The sequence below is a fragment of the Canis lupus genome, chromosome 1 (assembly GCF_011100685.1).
Source record: "Canis lupus familiaris isolate Mischka breed German Shepherd chromosome 1, alternate assembly UU_Cfam_GSD_1.0, whole genome shotgun sequence".
In the NCBI taxonomy this organism is placed as follows: Eukaryota; Metazoa; Chordata; class Mammalia; order Carnivora; family Canidae; genus Canis; species Canis lupus.
Genome location: NC_049222.1, coordinates 89,173,330 through 89,188,790, shown reverse-complemented (window position 1 = coordinate 89,188,790; position 15,461 = coordinate 89,173,330). Strand labels below are relative to the sequence as shown.

The 15,461-nt window shown below is 42.5% G+C and overlaps 1 protein-coding gene and 1 long non-coding RNA gene across 8 annotated transcripts in view; one reads left to right on the top strand and one right to left on the bottom strand.

Annotated features, from left to right (window-relative positions):
* The window catches only part of LOC111096775, a 30,754-nt gene extending 22,781 nt beyond the window's left edge, over positions 1-7,973 (bottom strand). The window contains exons 1-2 of the long non-coding RNA XR_005354231.1: positions 7,800-7,973; positions 1,959-2,021 (exon numbers count right to left, since the gene is read on the bottom strand). This is a non-coding gene — a long non-coding RNA (uncharacterized LOC111096775). The remainder of the gene's footprint in view (positions 1-1,958; positions 2,022-7,799) is intronic.
* Positions 1-15,461, top strand: part of PIP5K1B (phosphatidylinositol-4-phosphate 5-kinase type 1 beta) — a 299,484-nt gene that overhangs the window by 143,812 nt on the left and 140,211 nt on the right. The window lies entirely within an intron of this gene.

Here is a 15,461-nt window from a genome sequence, read left to right as displayed (position 1 = left end):
ACAGGTAGAGGGGATCCCTGGGTGGCTCAGCGGTTTAGTGCCTGCCTTCAGCCCAGGGCATGATCCTGGAGTCCCGGGATCGAGTCCCACATCAGGCCACCTGCATGGAGCCTGCTTCTCCATCTGCCTGTGTCTCTGACTCTCTCTGTCTCTGTGTCTCTCATGAATAAATAAATAAAATCTTAAAAAAAAAAAAAAAAAGAAAGAAAACAGGTAGAGACAAGGTCGAAAATCAGCCAGGCCTTTTGTACAGAGACTCAACATGTAAGAGAACACAGTACAGAAATTTCTAGATAGAGAATTGCTTGGTTATGTGTATCCTGAAAGTTGGCTACTGTAGGGCCTAAGGCGTACCCCTTACCTCAGGGGTGATGCATCCAGAGCCTCATAGAATCTTAGTGTTGAGATGCTCTACCCATCCAATGTCATCTGCTCCATCATTCAGCCAGCACCAAGTTGAGCACTGAGCAAGGTATACAGTTAGTTGGTAGACACACTTATGTCATTGGAGAATGTGGGGTCAGGACAACAGAACCCACCACAGTTTCCTCTAACTGTTACTAGGGAAGGGGGAAGGAAGCACCCCTCCATTGAGCAATAGACTGCGGGTTAGGCACTTCCACTTGTGCTATCCCGCAGGCCATTTATTTGCTAGGGCCATCATGGATCCTTTTAGGCCAGGCCTCTGGAAGACTCATTTGTTGGAGTCAAGTCCAGAGGTTGAAAGACACTGGCTAAGAACAGTCACATCTTCTGACAGTCTAGAAAAGGGTCAGAGTCTGGTGGTGAACTCTGGTGGGAAGAATCCTGAACTAGGTGTTTATCAGTTGATAGCTCTGCAACCAACTCTTTGGCCTTAGGCAACATCAAAATGAACTTATATAATAATGCTCTCTCAAAGTTTAAGAGAAAAGGACCAGGCAGATATAAGCAGCCCTTGGCTGCTACCCAGCTGGCACTTCTGGAAATTGCACATGGGTGAAGAAAAGATTGCTTCCTCTTGCTTCCCTTATGAGAAATGACTATGCTGTTCTCCTTTCTCAGTATCAGTCTTACTCTGAGAGTTGTAATCCAAAGTAGGCAAAATGCAGTTACTTCCTGGTGTATTTTTTAATGGAACAGCTGTAACTGGAAAAAAAAAAACCGAACAGGAATATAATGTTGGAATGAAATAGGTTAAACTTTACAAAGCAAGTGACTTCTGCTTGGTGACCATGTATACGAGAAGATAAATTAGAAAGTTTGACTTTCAGAATATTATTTAATTTTGATTTTTAAATTTTATTTATTCATGAGAGACACAGAGAGGCAGAGACACAGGCAGAGGGAGAAGCAAGTGCTCTGCGGGGAGCCCGATGTGGGACTCGATGCCAGGACCACGACCTGAGCTGAAGGCAGACACTCAACCACTGAGCCACCCAGGCATCCCAGACTTTCAGAATTTTATGTGTGGAAGAAATCTTGGCAATCTTCTAGTCAAACGCCTTCATTTATAGGGGAAGGAAATGAGACCCAGCGATGTCCTGGAGCTTTCTCAAAGTAGCTTTCTCACAGCCCCCTGACAGCAGAAGGGGCCCCAAACTTAGATTTTTCTACCTCCTTCCTGATACCAAATGTCTGTTCATGTTTGCAAATTAATATGGCGGGCCTTCTGAAATGAGGGTAAGAGTCTTTGTCTATGAATGTTTTTTTTCTTGTCCCTTTCTACCATTGGTCAAGAAGCTGGTTGGTGGCAGACACTCAACCGCTGAGCCACCCAGGCGTCCCTGGTGGTGTTTTTCTATGGCTTTCCAGAAATATAGGCAGAACTACCAAGCAGAAGTAATAAGTTAACAATTACTATTATGATCATTTCAAATAATTAAGTTGTGAAGGGAGGGATGGCTTCACTTCCCACTCAGAGAGGACAGCTTGATCATAGGAATTTAGAGAGGGACCATTAAAAAAAATCCTCTTACCATCATCCCTCATCCCTTGGGCCTTCCACCTGCTGGTTCAAGACTGTAAGAAGGGTTTAGGACCTGCATGGAAAAAAAGCAGTTAAAGATTGGCAAGCAACACATTGATAGGAAACAATGCTTTTCATTGTCAGTCTATAAAAATCATTATAGTTTTGGTTTGTAAAAGTTATTTTTGTTGTCTTTAGGGTTCTGTCACATGTAACAATCATATCCTTACCTCCTTTTCTTCCTTTCAAATCTTAGATCCCTGAGCTTTGCCTGTTACATAAATCTTATTTATTCCTATACAAATATGTATACACACGTGTCAATATTTTTTCATGATGTTATTTATTCTTATAACACATGTAGGGTATATGTTATACATAAATTATGAGATTGTCTATTATAAGATATCTATGAGATAGATATAAAATTCCCTCTGGCCCACTTACAGAGTCTATCTTGAAAATTAAACTAAGAAGAAGAAAAATTGAAGTGAGGGAAACTTGAATGGAGAAATAAAACTAGTTTTCCTTCCTTCTGGCCTGCTTCTATGTCCTGTATTGTATTCCTCATTTTATCTATGTTTTGTTACAGATCAAGAAACTTACTTAATAAATTGAGGTGACTCATACAAATCTAAGCACAAATGGGAAAAATAAATCCAGGGATCTCTACCCCAGAAAGAAGTTTCATTTCTGGCTTTCTTCTTTTTATTTGGGTAAATGGATGGCCTCCTGTTTTATGAAGTCAAAAAATATACATCCTGAATTAATTGAATGCAGAATAGTAACCAATGGACCTGCCAACACTATCAGAGCACAAGGCACTGGGTTATTTCTCCTCCTTAGCTAAATACGTTCTTCTTTTCATAACTGAAGAGGTCAGTTGGTGGAATGAAGAGGAAAGATTGGAGATGTCTTGGTGTAGGTAATAGAAGAACAATAAGATCTTACTTGCTGCTGGTGTTTGCAGAAGTATAGTAAGTTGTTCTAGAAGTCTTTGCCCCCTTTAAGGAGTTTTAATTATCTAATTCCTAAAACAACAGCAGCTCTGTGTGTGTGTGTGTGTGTCTGTCTGTCTGTCCATCCATCTGTCTTCATATGCAGCAAGAGCTTTTGCGGGGCAGGAGACCTGGGGCAAGGCTAGAGGTTAGTGGCCTCTCTAATAGGTGGGACTAATATAAGGCCATCAAGGATGGTGGAGACAGTGACATTGCTGAAGGGTTTCCTTTGGTGGGAAGGACTCGGTTGTTGTCATGCACCTGTGCTATGTAGAGCCACTAGACGAGCCTAGATTCTCATTCCTTTTGTAAAGATTTAAAATGCTAACATTGCATTGAAACCTTTCTATTTTGGCACCAACTTGATGCCTCTCAAACTCATGCCCGTGTTTCCCTGCACCTGACCTGACAGAGTTCTGTGAAAATGTCTCCTGGGGACACTCTAAGGGTGAGGCTTGGCCCTGCCCCACCTCCACACCTCTGGGCAAACCATGGATTTGCTGGTCAATGGAGAATATAAATAAAAAGAATAGCAGCTGGCCTGGTTTGGGCCTGGAAATAGGCCCACACAGCCAGGTTAATTCTATGGTCATTAGACTAGCCATAGAATTTAGCTGGGCCTGTGCTAAATCAACTGGCAAACCTGACATCTCTGTATTTCTGTGTCCCGTCATGATGTTGAATATGATAGTTGGGAACATGGACTTGCATATAAGGGCCAGCTTTGTCACTTCCTCACTATGTAGCTTTGGGTAAGTTTCTCTATCTTTTTCTTTTTAAGATTTCTTGTATTTATTTTAGAGAAAGACCAAGCACCCAAGTGCAAATGGGGGACGTGAGGAGGGGCAGAGGGAGAGAGAGAATCTTAAGCAGACCTCTCACTGAGGGCGGAGCCCAAAACGGGGCTTGATCTCACAACCCTGAGATCATAACCTGAGCTGAAATCGAGAGTTGGCCACTTAACCAACTGAGCCACCCAGGCGCCCCTTGCTTCTCTGTCTGAGCCAGTTTCATCATAGGTAAATCAGAAGTAACAGTTTTACTTCTCGAATAGTTTTGTGAAGATAATACATATCAAGGTGAAAACACCTCTCATGCACTCAGTACAACATCTAGATCACAGTAGGCACTCCAGAAATGTCAGTACCAGCAGAATAATGAAATGATCCCTGTGTGCTCCATTCATTCAGCTTTCCCCAGAAAGAAATGAAGTAGAGGTAGGGCAGGAGATTGCTACCATGTGCAGTAACTCCAGCTACAGATGGCTGAGCACTTCCCACTACAAAGGAGGCCACCCACAAGATCTTTTTTAACTATACAGTGTAAGACTCTAAAGGGACAGGTAGAGAAGTGTCTTTACAACTTCTCTGTATCTCTCCCCAGGTGTGTTTCTCAATCTCCCCTCATTCCCAGGCTGCTGTTACGTGTTTCCCCCAAAAGAGCCCCTCATCCCAATGAGCCAATTATGGAACACATTTCTATTTGCAAAAAAAAATGTGAATCTGATATATCTTAGAATTCTTCTAAGGTACTATTTCAAATCTTAACAACTAGAGAAGTGCAAATGTGTATTATAGTAAAAAGAAAGAAGAACCATTTCTTAGATAAGAATAGCTACCCTTTCTACACTGTGAAAGCTTATAATTTCAAAAATTAAAAAAAAAAAAATCCTGAGAGCAGACATAGAATTTTACTGCTTCAGAGTTTCTAGTGGCATTATTTTGTAAATGCAGTTGAGCTTTAATTGATATAAAATAATTGAGCGTGGCTACTAGTGTGTAACCATAAAGAAATGAAAATTATTAATTTAAAAGCGGATAATACAGCAAACACACAAAAGAGGTGTCCCTTATAGGTGATCAGGAAAATGGGAACCCAACCAGCAAGAGGAGCACAAAATAACAGTATTAATGGTAGCAGTGTTGGTGAGGGCTTGATGACAAGCACGTTCTTCTACTCCGTTGGTGACAGTATTGACAAAATGTCTTAGAATGCATTTTGGCAGTACCTACCAAAAGTATAAATGTACATATCTTTTCCCTCAGCGTTCTAAGCATCTATGCTGCAGAAATACCCAGGAGATAAATGGGCAAGAATATACAAGCAAGGGTGTTCATTGCAGCATTATTTGCTATTAAAAGAGAGAAGAGGGATCCCTGGGTGGTGCAGCGGTTTGGTGCCTGCCTTTGGCCCAGGGCGCGATCCTGGAGACCCAGGATCGAATCCCACGTTGGGCTCCCTGCATGGAGCCTGCTTCTCCCTCTGCCGGTGTCTCTGCCTCTCTCTCTCTCTCTCTCTCTCTCTCTCTCTGTGTGTGTGACTATCATGAATAAATAAATAAAATCTTTAAAAAATAAAAAAAAAAAAAAATAAAAGAACAGGAACCCTAATGGCCATCAGTCGAAGAATAGATATAAAACAGTTGTGTTGCATACAAACTATGAAACACTCTGTAACCATGAAAAATAATGAGAATTTGTGTAGATGGACATGTTAGGATATAATGTAGAAAAAAAAAAAGACAAATTGCAGGGGCAGCTGGGAGGCTCAGTCCATTGAGTGTCTGCCTTCAGCTCAGTTCATGATCCTGGGGTCCTGAGATCGAGTCCCACATTGGGTTCCCTGCTCAGCAGGGAGCCTGCTTCTCCCTCTGCCTCTCCCCCTGTTCGTGCTCTCGCTCTCTCTCTTAAATAAAATCTTTTTTAAAAACTCCAGTAGAACTATTCAGTAAGAGCCATTTTTATTCTTTAATAGATATATGTGCACATGTATTTTTGATGTGTAAAGAAAAAAGTATAGAAAGACACACATAAAAGAAGTGATAATAGTTAGCTCTGAAGATCATGTTCACATTTTACTTCCCCTTTTTTCTTTTCAAGAAATGTAGAAAAGACATTTACTACCAAGGTATCCATTAGAGGTGGTGGGCAGGGTGTGGTAGAAGGAGCTGAGTGGTCATGCTTTGGGCATCCATGGTCTTCTCTCTGCTCTTTCTCTCTGTTGTCCTGGGCTTGGGTTCTGAGTTCCTCCAAGGTGCTCCAAGACCACCCTTGACTGCAGGTAGGAGCCACCCATGGATTTACTATCCACCCTGAGCGGGTGTTTGTAGCTCTGCAAACACCTGCCACTCACCACCTGCACACCCACACCCTGATGATTGGAGCTAGCTAGGTCTTTGGCCGTGGTGGCCACTCAGTCTCAGAGTCACAGGCTCCCTGTCCTACTTTCTGTGGTTAAGTTATTGGACTTGTTCTCAATGAGCATGGGTTACATTGTGGGGTTGTTTTTTGTTTGTTTTTTGTTTTTTTGTTTTTTGTTTTTTTGTTTGTTTGTTTGTTTTAATTGAGCAGTGCTGTCTGTGTAGACATTCCTCTTTCAGTTTGAGACCTTTTTGGGTCTGTATCATATTTCAGGTAAAGAACGTCTGCTCCTGTGTTCACAGGTCACCAGCACTTGGAATACAGGTTCAATTATGTATAAAACTCAGAACCGGAATGCCTGTGGCTTACACGGAGTTGAAGTTTGTTTTTCTCATGCACGACAGGATGGAAGTGATTTACTTCCTCTGCAGAGTCATCAGGGGTACAGGTTTCTATCTTGTTCTGCTCCCATCATCTGTGGGCAGCTTCCAGATTGGATCAGGGAGGGCTGCTTCATCTCCAGCCATCACATCTGCAGAGGACACACTCTGTCCTGATAACAGTGTGACCTGGGAGTTGAACACATCATTTCCTCTCACAACACATTGGTCTGCAATTAGTCACCTGACAATAGTTGATGGCAAGAGAAGCAGGCAAAATACCCAATTAAAATTTCTATTACTGTCTAATAGAGTTTCTTAACATTGGTACTATTTGTGTCTGGGGCTCGATAATTCTTTGTTGAGGGGGCTTTGCTGTGCATTGTATGTTAGCAGCATCCCAGGGCTCTGTCCAAAAGATGTCAATGGCACACACACACACCCCCATTTATGACAACCAGAATTATCTCCAGACACTGCCAGGTGTCCCATGTGGGACAAAATCAACCCTTGTTGAGAATAGCTGCTCAATAAGAAGGGCAAATAGGTACTGCAGACAACTAGCATCATCTGCCATTGGCATTGTGGTGTCCCCTCCCCAAAGCAGTGCTTAGCACTAATATATTTTACCTTTAAAATCAACAACTCCCTTACGGGAAACAATACTCTTAAGATGAGGTGAAACTTGGTTTTTGTTGATTCTAGACAGATGAAAAATTAATCCCTTTTTATTTTTACCTTTTGAATCTAAACTTGTATCAAATAAATAATATTTTAATTTATTTTAGAGAGCACACAAGCAAGGGGAGGGGCAAAGCGAGGGGGAGAAGGAATCTCAAGCAGACTCCCTGCTGAGCGCTGAGCTTGATATAGGGCTGGATCTCACAACCCTGAGATCATGACTTGAGTTGAGACGAAGAGCTAGCTGCTTAACTGACAGAGCCACCCAGGTGCCCCAATAATATTTTTATTTGAATGTACAAACAAATGAAACTTTCTTCCCTAGTGTATATAGTGTTAAGGTTATTATACTGTTCCCCACTGATGATGAATATCTCGGTGTATGCTGTAATATTTTGAAAGGATAACATGGCAGCATTCATGATGCTGTTCTGTCCTAAATCAAAAATTTCATCTGCACTTGATGGTATATCTCCTTTAAGGGCAATTAAGAGTATATAATTTACCACTGCTGAATACCTAAAGAGTATGGTGTTTTTCTGTTAATGAGAAGCATTCGCTTAATATGCTTTTCCATTCCAATGAGAGAATTCCACTGCCAATCATATAAATAAGGTAGAGATCATTTAAAAGAAACCATGAAACACCTTACCTTTGTTCTACCTTTTCCATCACATTTAGAGACTCAAACCTTCCTTCCAACAAGTGGATACACAGAGATTTTGTTAAAAGACTGCTTAGTAATAAAAGAAAATTAAACATAAAGCGAGTCTGTCTTGGGCATCTTACAAGGTTGTTTAGTGCCCAGTATGTCACAATGACCTTGTTGTGAGGCAGTTTCTCCATGTGGAAGCTCTGCGCAGGCACAGGGTAGGAACATAATTATTCTTACTCATTATCTCCAGCATTCTGATTTTCAAAATTGTAGAAGGCTGCAGAAATTATATAAGAAAAGTAGTTTCCAACTATGACAGTAACAGAATACCACAAAAGTCATTTGTGAAACCACACCTACTGGGAGAAGGGAGACAAGATGTCTAGCTGCTCAATGATCAAAGATTGCATGGAGAGAATCACAGTGGAAGTGGACCTAGGGCGTAGGTGGGAAGCCAAAAGGAGAATGGAGAAGGATGACACTGAAGGCATGGGGACACGCCTAGGTTTTAGTTAAGGTTGTAGGACCTATGGTGTGGCCAGGACAGCAAGCCGTCCACTGGAGTCTGTGTTCCCTCTTCTAGAGGAGAGCTAGCCCTTCTAGAGGAGAGGAAGCCAGCTCTCCTCGAGTCCCGGTGAGGCAGTGTAACTGATCTTTGCTGGTGGACTGTACGTGGGTCTTTCCCTAGAGGGTCTGGACAGTGAATGGATGACACATTCAGATTGAGTGATTTGAGGAGACTTTACAGAGGACACTGTTGGCAAAGGTATGGGGAGAATATAAGGAAACTACAGGGAACAGCAAGGTATCTTGAGACTAGTACATACCTCGTTGCCTCCCTTAGGCCTGAGAGGTTAAGAGAGTGGTAGTTTCTAGAACACAAAATAGGAGTTATCTGGAGATTCCTATAAGAAAGGAGCTCTAACTTTCAGGATGTACCTGTCCACATCAGATTCCTCATAGGAACAAAGAAGGGAGTAAACACTGGCATCACTCTCAAACTTCCCATACATTACTGTGGAGGTGTCCCATTGGTTTTTATTGCTAGACTTCCCAAATACATTTTTAACAATCTATAACTGGAGATGAGCAGAGGACCTTTAATTCTGGGAGTCACCTGAAGAGTCATAGACCTACCCTAAATTTTATCCTAGGGCAAGAGAAAGAAGATCTAACCCCAGAATAAGTTTAGAAAAGCAATGGGAGACAAAGTTGATGATAATTACATTTCACGAGGGTGTAGCTGTTACATAGATTTCTAGCAGTGGGACCTTGACCTGAAAGAAAGTGAGATTTAAAAACTGAGCAAAGGGGTACCATTTGCCTTCAGCTCAGGTTCTTATTCCAGGATCCCAGGATCCCGGGATCAAGTCCCATATCAGGCTCATCGCAGGGAGCCTGCTTCTCCCTCTGCCTGTGTCTCTGCCTCTTTCTCTGTATCTTTCAAGAATAAATAAATAAAATCTTTAAAATTTTAAAATTAAAAATGAGCAAATCCCAAACATGTATATACATGTACATATGTGTATATTCATCCCTCAAAATGAATTGATATAGTAGCAGTACCTTGGTTGAAGGACAGTTCTTTTCCTACATATAACAGAACATTTGGGAAATTCAAGAAGTATAAGGCTTGAAAGTACAGATCACCTACTGTTCCACCACCCACAAATAATCATACAGTTTGATATATTTCTTTCCTGACCTATTTTCCTCTGTGGATGTGTATAAATAAGGTTGTGAAGTTTTCTTTTTCAGATTTTATTATATGTATTTTGCATCCTGCTTTTGTAAACTACCATTTTATTTTTTTGAAGTTAAAAGCACATTTGAAAAATATGGTTTAAATGATGACAGGATTTGATTGGAGTTTATCGATGAATTTCGTCACGTATTCAAGATCCATACTTGGACTTACTTATGAATCAATGATACGAGAGACAAAGAATAGAGAATTTAACCCATAGCTTTTGCTATGCCAGCAAGTTGTAACATTCATATTCCCAAATGAAACAGCCGGTTGGTTGAGATTCTGGTCACTCCTTTCTTCAAGTTCTCTTTTCTCAGTTTCTATAAAGCCATGTTTTCCTGATTTTCTTCCTACTCCTGCAGTCACTCCTCTGTCATCGCTAATGATTCTCCTTCTGGTCCCTCAATGTTTCATCATGTCCAGGGCCCTTCTAGAACTTTCCACCGTCTCCTTGTGTTACTCACCCAGCTCCTTGGTTTTCAATACCCTTTATATGCCAGAAACACTCAGATTCAAATTTTCAGCCCAAACCTCTATTCAAAGCTCCAGACTTGTATCTTTATGTCTCTAACTGGATGTCTCATTGGCATCTCAAATGGACCGTTTGATCATCCCTCCAAAACGTGTTCCTCCTCAGTCTCCTACCTTAGTCGAGGAACTTCCATCCTCTCAACTTATCCAGAAAAACACCAGGATTTGTTGGTACTTTGCTTGCCCTCATTTCTAGTTCACAGCAAGCCCTAACTCCTTCCAAAATCTCTCTCACATTCTTGTCTTCTGTCCATCTTCTCATCTGTGGGAACCACTACAACAGCCTGCTAACTTTCCTTCCTCCCAGCAGCCAGAATGATCCTTTTCAAATTAGGATGCTGTTTCCTTATCAAAACACAAAAACCCTTTGCATGGCTGTAAGCCCTGGATCTGGAACACTGTGGAGGGTGGAGCACTATGTCTTTCCGGCCTCCGGTTCTGGCACCTTCTCTGTGGCCCACTGCAGTTGACCCCCGATGGTCTGTTTTTGGGTCCCTGAACTGCTGCTCGTCTCTACCTGGAAATCTGTTCCCCCGACCTCCTCATGGGACTCACGGTTCCTGGTGGGCCAGGACTCTGGCCAGGCCACTTCTGTATCCCCATTCATAGAAGAGCCTCTGGCACATGTGGGGCCTCCAGACAGCCTGCGGACTGGCCCTTCTTACCTTCTAGGTTTCTGCCTGTGTACTGTTCCTCAGGGCCACCTCTCCTAACTCTACCTTTCCAGAATGGACCTCTACCCTTTGGGCCTCAGTCACTTCACCCTCTTGTTTATGTCCCAGACTGCTGTTGTCATTATGTCTGAGGGTCTTTGCTTGACATCTCATTCACCTACTAGACCAGAAGCTCCCACAAGAGCAAGAACCATGTCCTTCTTTCCCCGATGCCTGGCTCACAGAAAATCCGCAGATCTTTGTTAAGTGAAAGAAGGGCATCTGACCAAATGGAGTTCTGAAGGGAGCTCTTCTCTTTGCCTGAGGAAATTCCAGAGAAAATGCTAGAGTCAGTCCTGAAGTAGAGAAAAATGATCTGCAGAATTATGGGGCCCTCATGGTTGGCTCTGCCCCAATCCCTAGACTTTGTATATATGTTACCTTAAATGGAAAAAGGACTTTGCAGATGTGATCCAGTTAGTGATCTGTGGATGGGGAGATTCTCCTGGATGCTATTTGCTACTGCAGCAATAGAAAGTTGACATAAGAAGGGGAGGGACTGGAGACATGGTTTGAACAACCTGAAGGCAAGAGGTGGCCCCACTCTCTTTCAGCAGGCCTTAGGTTGTTCACCCCCAGACTTGCCCATTTCTGTAGTCCTATGACCCATTCTATGCAATCTGTCCCTCTGTCTTTTCTCTTATTTCTATCATGGGACAAGAAGCCTATGTCTCCATTCTTGAGTATAGGTTCAGAGATGGGGCTGGGCTGGGGGTTACCCTATACCTGAGAGTGGGCTTCTTCCTGTTAGACGAGAGCTGCCTCCTCTTGCTATGAAAAGGTATTACTGAGCCAGGTGTTTATGGCCTAGTCTAAGGCACCTTGGCAGTGAACATTTGTAATTTAGAACTAGACTTCCTAGATCTGTGTGTGGTTTTGGAAAAAACAGACATTCTGAAAAAAAGAAAGCACATCAGGCCCTCTCCTTGGGAAAAATGCACATAAGCAGGAAATGTCATAGGCAGTTGTTAGGTATCATGGACCTATAATGTCAGCTTGCTCAAAGGATAGAGTGTGGGTGTGGGTGTGTTTTTATGAGTGTGTGTGTGTGAGTATATGTGTGCATGGTGGGGGGTGTTGGAGGGGTGGGGAATCTCTTTTTAATTTGGATGCAAGAATCCATGGATGTCAGGAAGGAGTAATGCTATCAGATGGGCTTCCATGTAAAGCTAAAGGGTTTGGGCTTAATCCTGCAGTGAGGACACCAGGAACCCATTAGAGGGTTTCAAGCTAGGTGGTGACACAATGAGATCTGTACTTCTGATAAAAATCACTGCGGCATCATCTATAATGGCTGCAATCCCATAATTAGTTCATCAGAACACCTTGGAGGGGAAAATGCTGTTGACATGAAATGTTTTCATACTTCCTTTTCAGGCCAGTGATATCAGATGGCATATTAAGTGATCCAATTTCATAGACAATGTGCTGAAGAAAGCAGTTTCCTGTAACCCATGTCACTTCATTTAAATCTTACTGTTGTCAGGATCACTGCTCCCGTAATAGTAGGTTTCCACAGATGTTTAGTCGTATTGTTGCTGTCACCATGATTAACTCATCGTGCCAGTACTTTTTGGCTTCAGTCAGATCTGTCTCCAGCAGAAAAATTCAGGCCCGTACAACAATGTCGAGGGTGGAGCACTGAACCAGGGGCCTTGGTGATCACAGTTTCACCCCTGGCTCTGCCATGCACTGCCAAGGGATTTAGATTCAGTTAATCTCCCAGAGCTGCAGTCCTTTATTATAAAATGAGCTTTATTTTTTAAAAATTTCTTAAAAGACTTTATTTATTCCAGAGAGAGAGAGAGAGAGAGAGCAAGCAAGCATTAGGGGGAGGGGCAGAGAGAGAGGGACAAGCAGATCCCCCGCTGAGCAGGGAGCCTAACATAGGACTTGATCTTGGGACCCTGAGATCATGAAATGAGCCGAAACCAAGAGTTGGATGCTTAACCGACTGAGCCTCTCAGGTGCCCCTATAAAATGGGCTTTGTAAACCCTCCCTACCTATGTAAAAATTATGAGGATCAAATACGATCATTAAAAGATAGGTCTTTGAAACATAGGATCTGTTACACAAATGCAAGCTGACCTTCATCTTCCTCTTATTAACACCATCCCTGTGCAAGTTTGGGTTAGGAAAGAGGAGTTATGAAAGTAAGTGTTGGTGGTTTGCTTCTGTGATGTTCTCTGGTTCACTCTCTGAGTATGAAATGCTGTAGAGGTTTTACTAGTATCCAGGCAACATGTTGCTGCCACTTAGCCCATGCAAAGTACTGACCTAAAAATAGACTGTTTCACTGTGTTCTGAAATCTTGAACTATATGTTTTAAAGGAGTCAAAGGTCCCTGTTGGAGTTCGACAGGAAAATGGTAATGTCCCAGCACTGTTAAAACGTACGTAGAGTCCTGCCAGGCAAACTGGAGAGGCTGAGTATGTGTGAGCCGTCCACTTGTTACTGGTTCGCTGATCTGTTGGAGGGTATCCCCAAGGAAGGAAGAAGGGCTTGTGGTTCACAGTTTGCAGGGAAAGAATTGCTGATTCTAGAAGACCAACCACTGGTACTGCACACAGAAGATTCTTCATCATCATCATGGTTTACTCTTCTGCCAACCATAGACACTCCAGGTAGCATTTCAATTTTACAGGGTTTTTTAAAAGATTTTATTTATGAGGGACACAGAGAGAGAGGCAGAGACACAGGCAGAGGGAGAAGCAGGCTCCTCACAGGGAGCCCGATGTGGAACTCAATCCCAGGACCCTGGGATCATGTCCAGAACTGAAGGCAGATGCTCAACTACTGAGCCACCCTGGTGCCGTCAGTTTTACAGTTTTAAAGCACATCTTGCTCAAGAGTGGCTGTGTTAGAAAATGCGACAGCACTGCCCATCACCAGGCCCCATGGTGAGGCCTTTACTGCTGGTGACTCAAGAAACCACATGCCTCTGTGAATGCCATCAGAAATTTCCACAAAGTAGGCAAAATGCTTTTTAATTCTACACAAATGCATCAGGGCTAAAGCACTTAATTTTACAGGGAGATGGAAAGGAGGAAACCTCAAAGCGTGATCCCTCCCTCAGCAGCAAAATACCTCCTTATGTTTATACCTCCCCACATTATTAGTAGTGATACTAACATAAACATTTAACGTTAAATGACATTAACCAGTATTTATACTGGTTTACCAAGTGGTTTACAGTTTTTCCTAGGCTTACTCATGGCTGGGTAGGACTGGAAGCAAATAAAATATTTTATCCCTATTTTATCAAAAGGAATGGCTCCCACAGAGCTACTTCCTTTGCTGAGGTCAAACGGCTAGACTTTAAAGGCAACTTCTGACTTGGATTCTGGGCTCATTTTGGAAAAAAAAAACAAACGAAAAAACAGATGTGGAAGCAGCGTGGGCTTTGCAGCAAGACTCTACCACATGCTAGCAACATGGCTGGAGCAAGTCCCTTAACCTTGTAGTGCCTTAAATCCCCACCTGTAAAATGGGTGCAATTGTTGCTACTTCTCAGGGTCCTTGAAAGGATCCTATGCATTCAGAGATTTAGATGTTATATGCTGTGGTATATAGTGGCTTATAACTTGGACTCTGGAGCCAGACTCCCCAGGTATGAGTCCTAGTACCACATCTTCCCTAGCTGTGTGACCTAATGTACGTTACTAAACCTTTCTGAGTTAGTAAAATGGAAATAGTAATAATACCTACTTCATAGGGTCATTGTGAGGATCAAAGAGTTCGAATAATCAAAAGCACTTAGAGCAATGCCTGCCACGTAGCAAATGCTCTGTAAGTAGGTGCTATGATTATGCTGGATTGTGATTGTGTGATGGTTGTATATCTAGTGTCTGACACAAAGAGTTGATCCAAAAAATATTAACTTGTATTATAATTGCTACATTCTCCCATCAGAGCTCTTGAATTTTAAGAAGTTAAAAAGAAGGTAATAGGATCACAAGTCTGCTTGGGGGTTTAACATAAACAGACGTCAGTAGGGCTCCTTCCACAATCTTATTCTTTGGGGAACTCAAAATTTAATCTTCTGCCATAGGAGGAAGATTTTTCCAGTGCTTCTTACAGCAAGAGCCAATCCTTGAGCCTCCCCCTAGACCTCCAGAAAGCCTAGAAATGCAACCCATCCATCTGTTCTTGGTTTTGGTTTTGGTTGGCAATGCCCATTGACTTTTTTGTTTAAGGACATTTTTTAGAGTCGTCATAGGGTAACAGAAATATTGAGAAGGTGTAGAGATTTTCCATGTACTCTCTGCCCCTACACATGCAGAGCATCCCCACTGTCACCATCCCCCACTAGAACACAGTGCATTTGCTACAATTGATGAACCTGCATTGACACATCATAGTCAGCCAAAGTCCATGGTTTCCATTATGATTCACTCTTGATGGGTTTCTATGGGTTTAGACAAATGTATAATGACCTGTAGCCACCAGTACAGTGTCCTACAGAGTATTTTCCCTGCCCTGAACACCCTCTGTACTCCACCCTCATCTCCCAACCCCTGGCCACCTCTCCCCGAACCCCTGGCAACCACTGCTCTTTTTACTGTCTCCATGGTTTTGCCTTTGGTCTGTTTTAATAAGTATCGCAGAGATTTTCCTGCTTTCTAAAGTTTGAAAATACCAGATAGAGACTCCTACTATTTGAT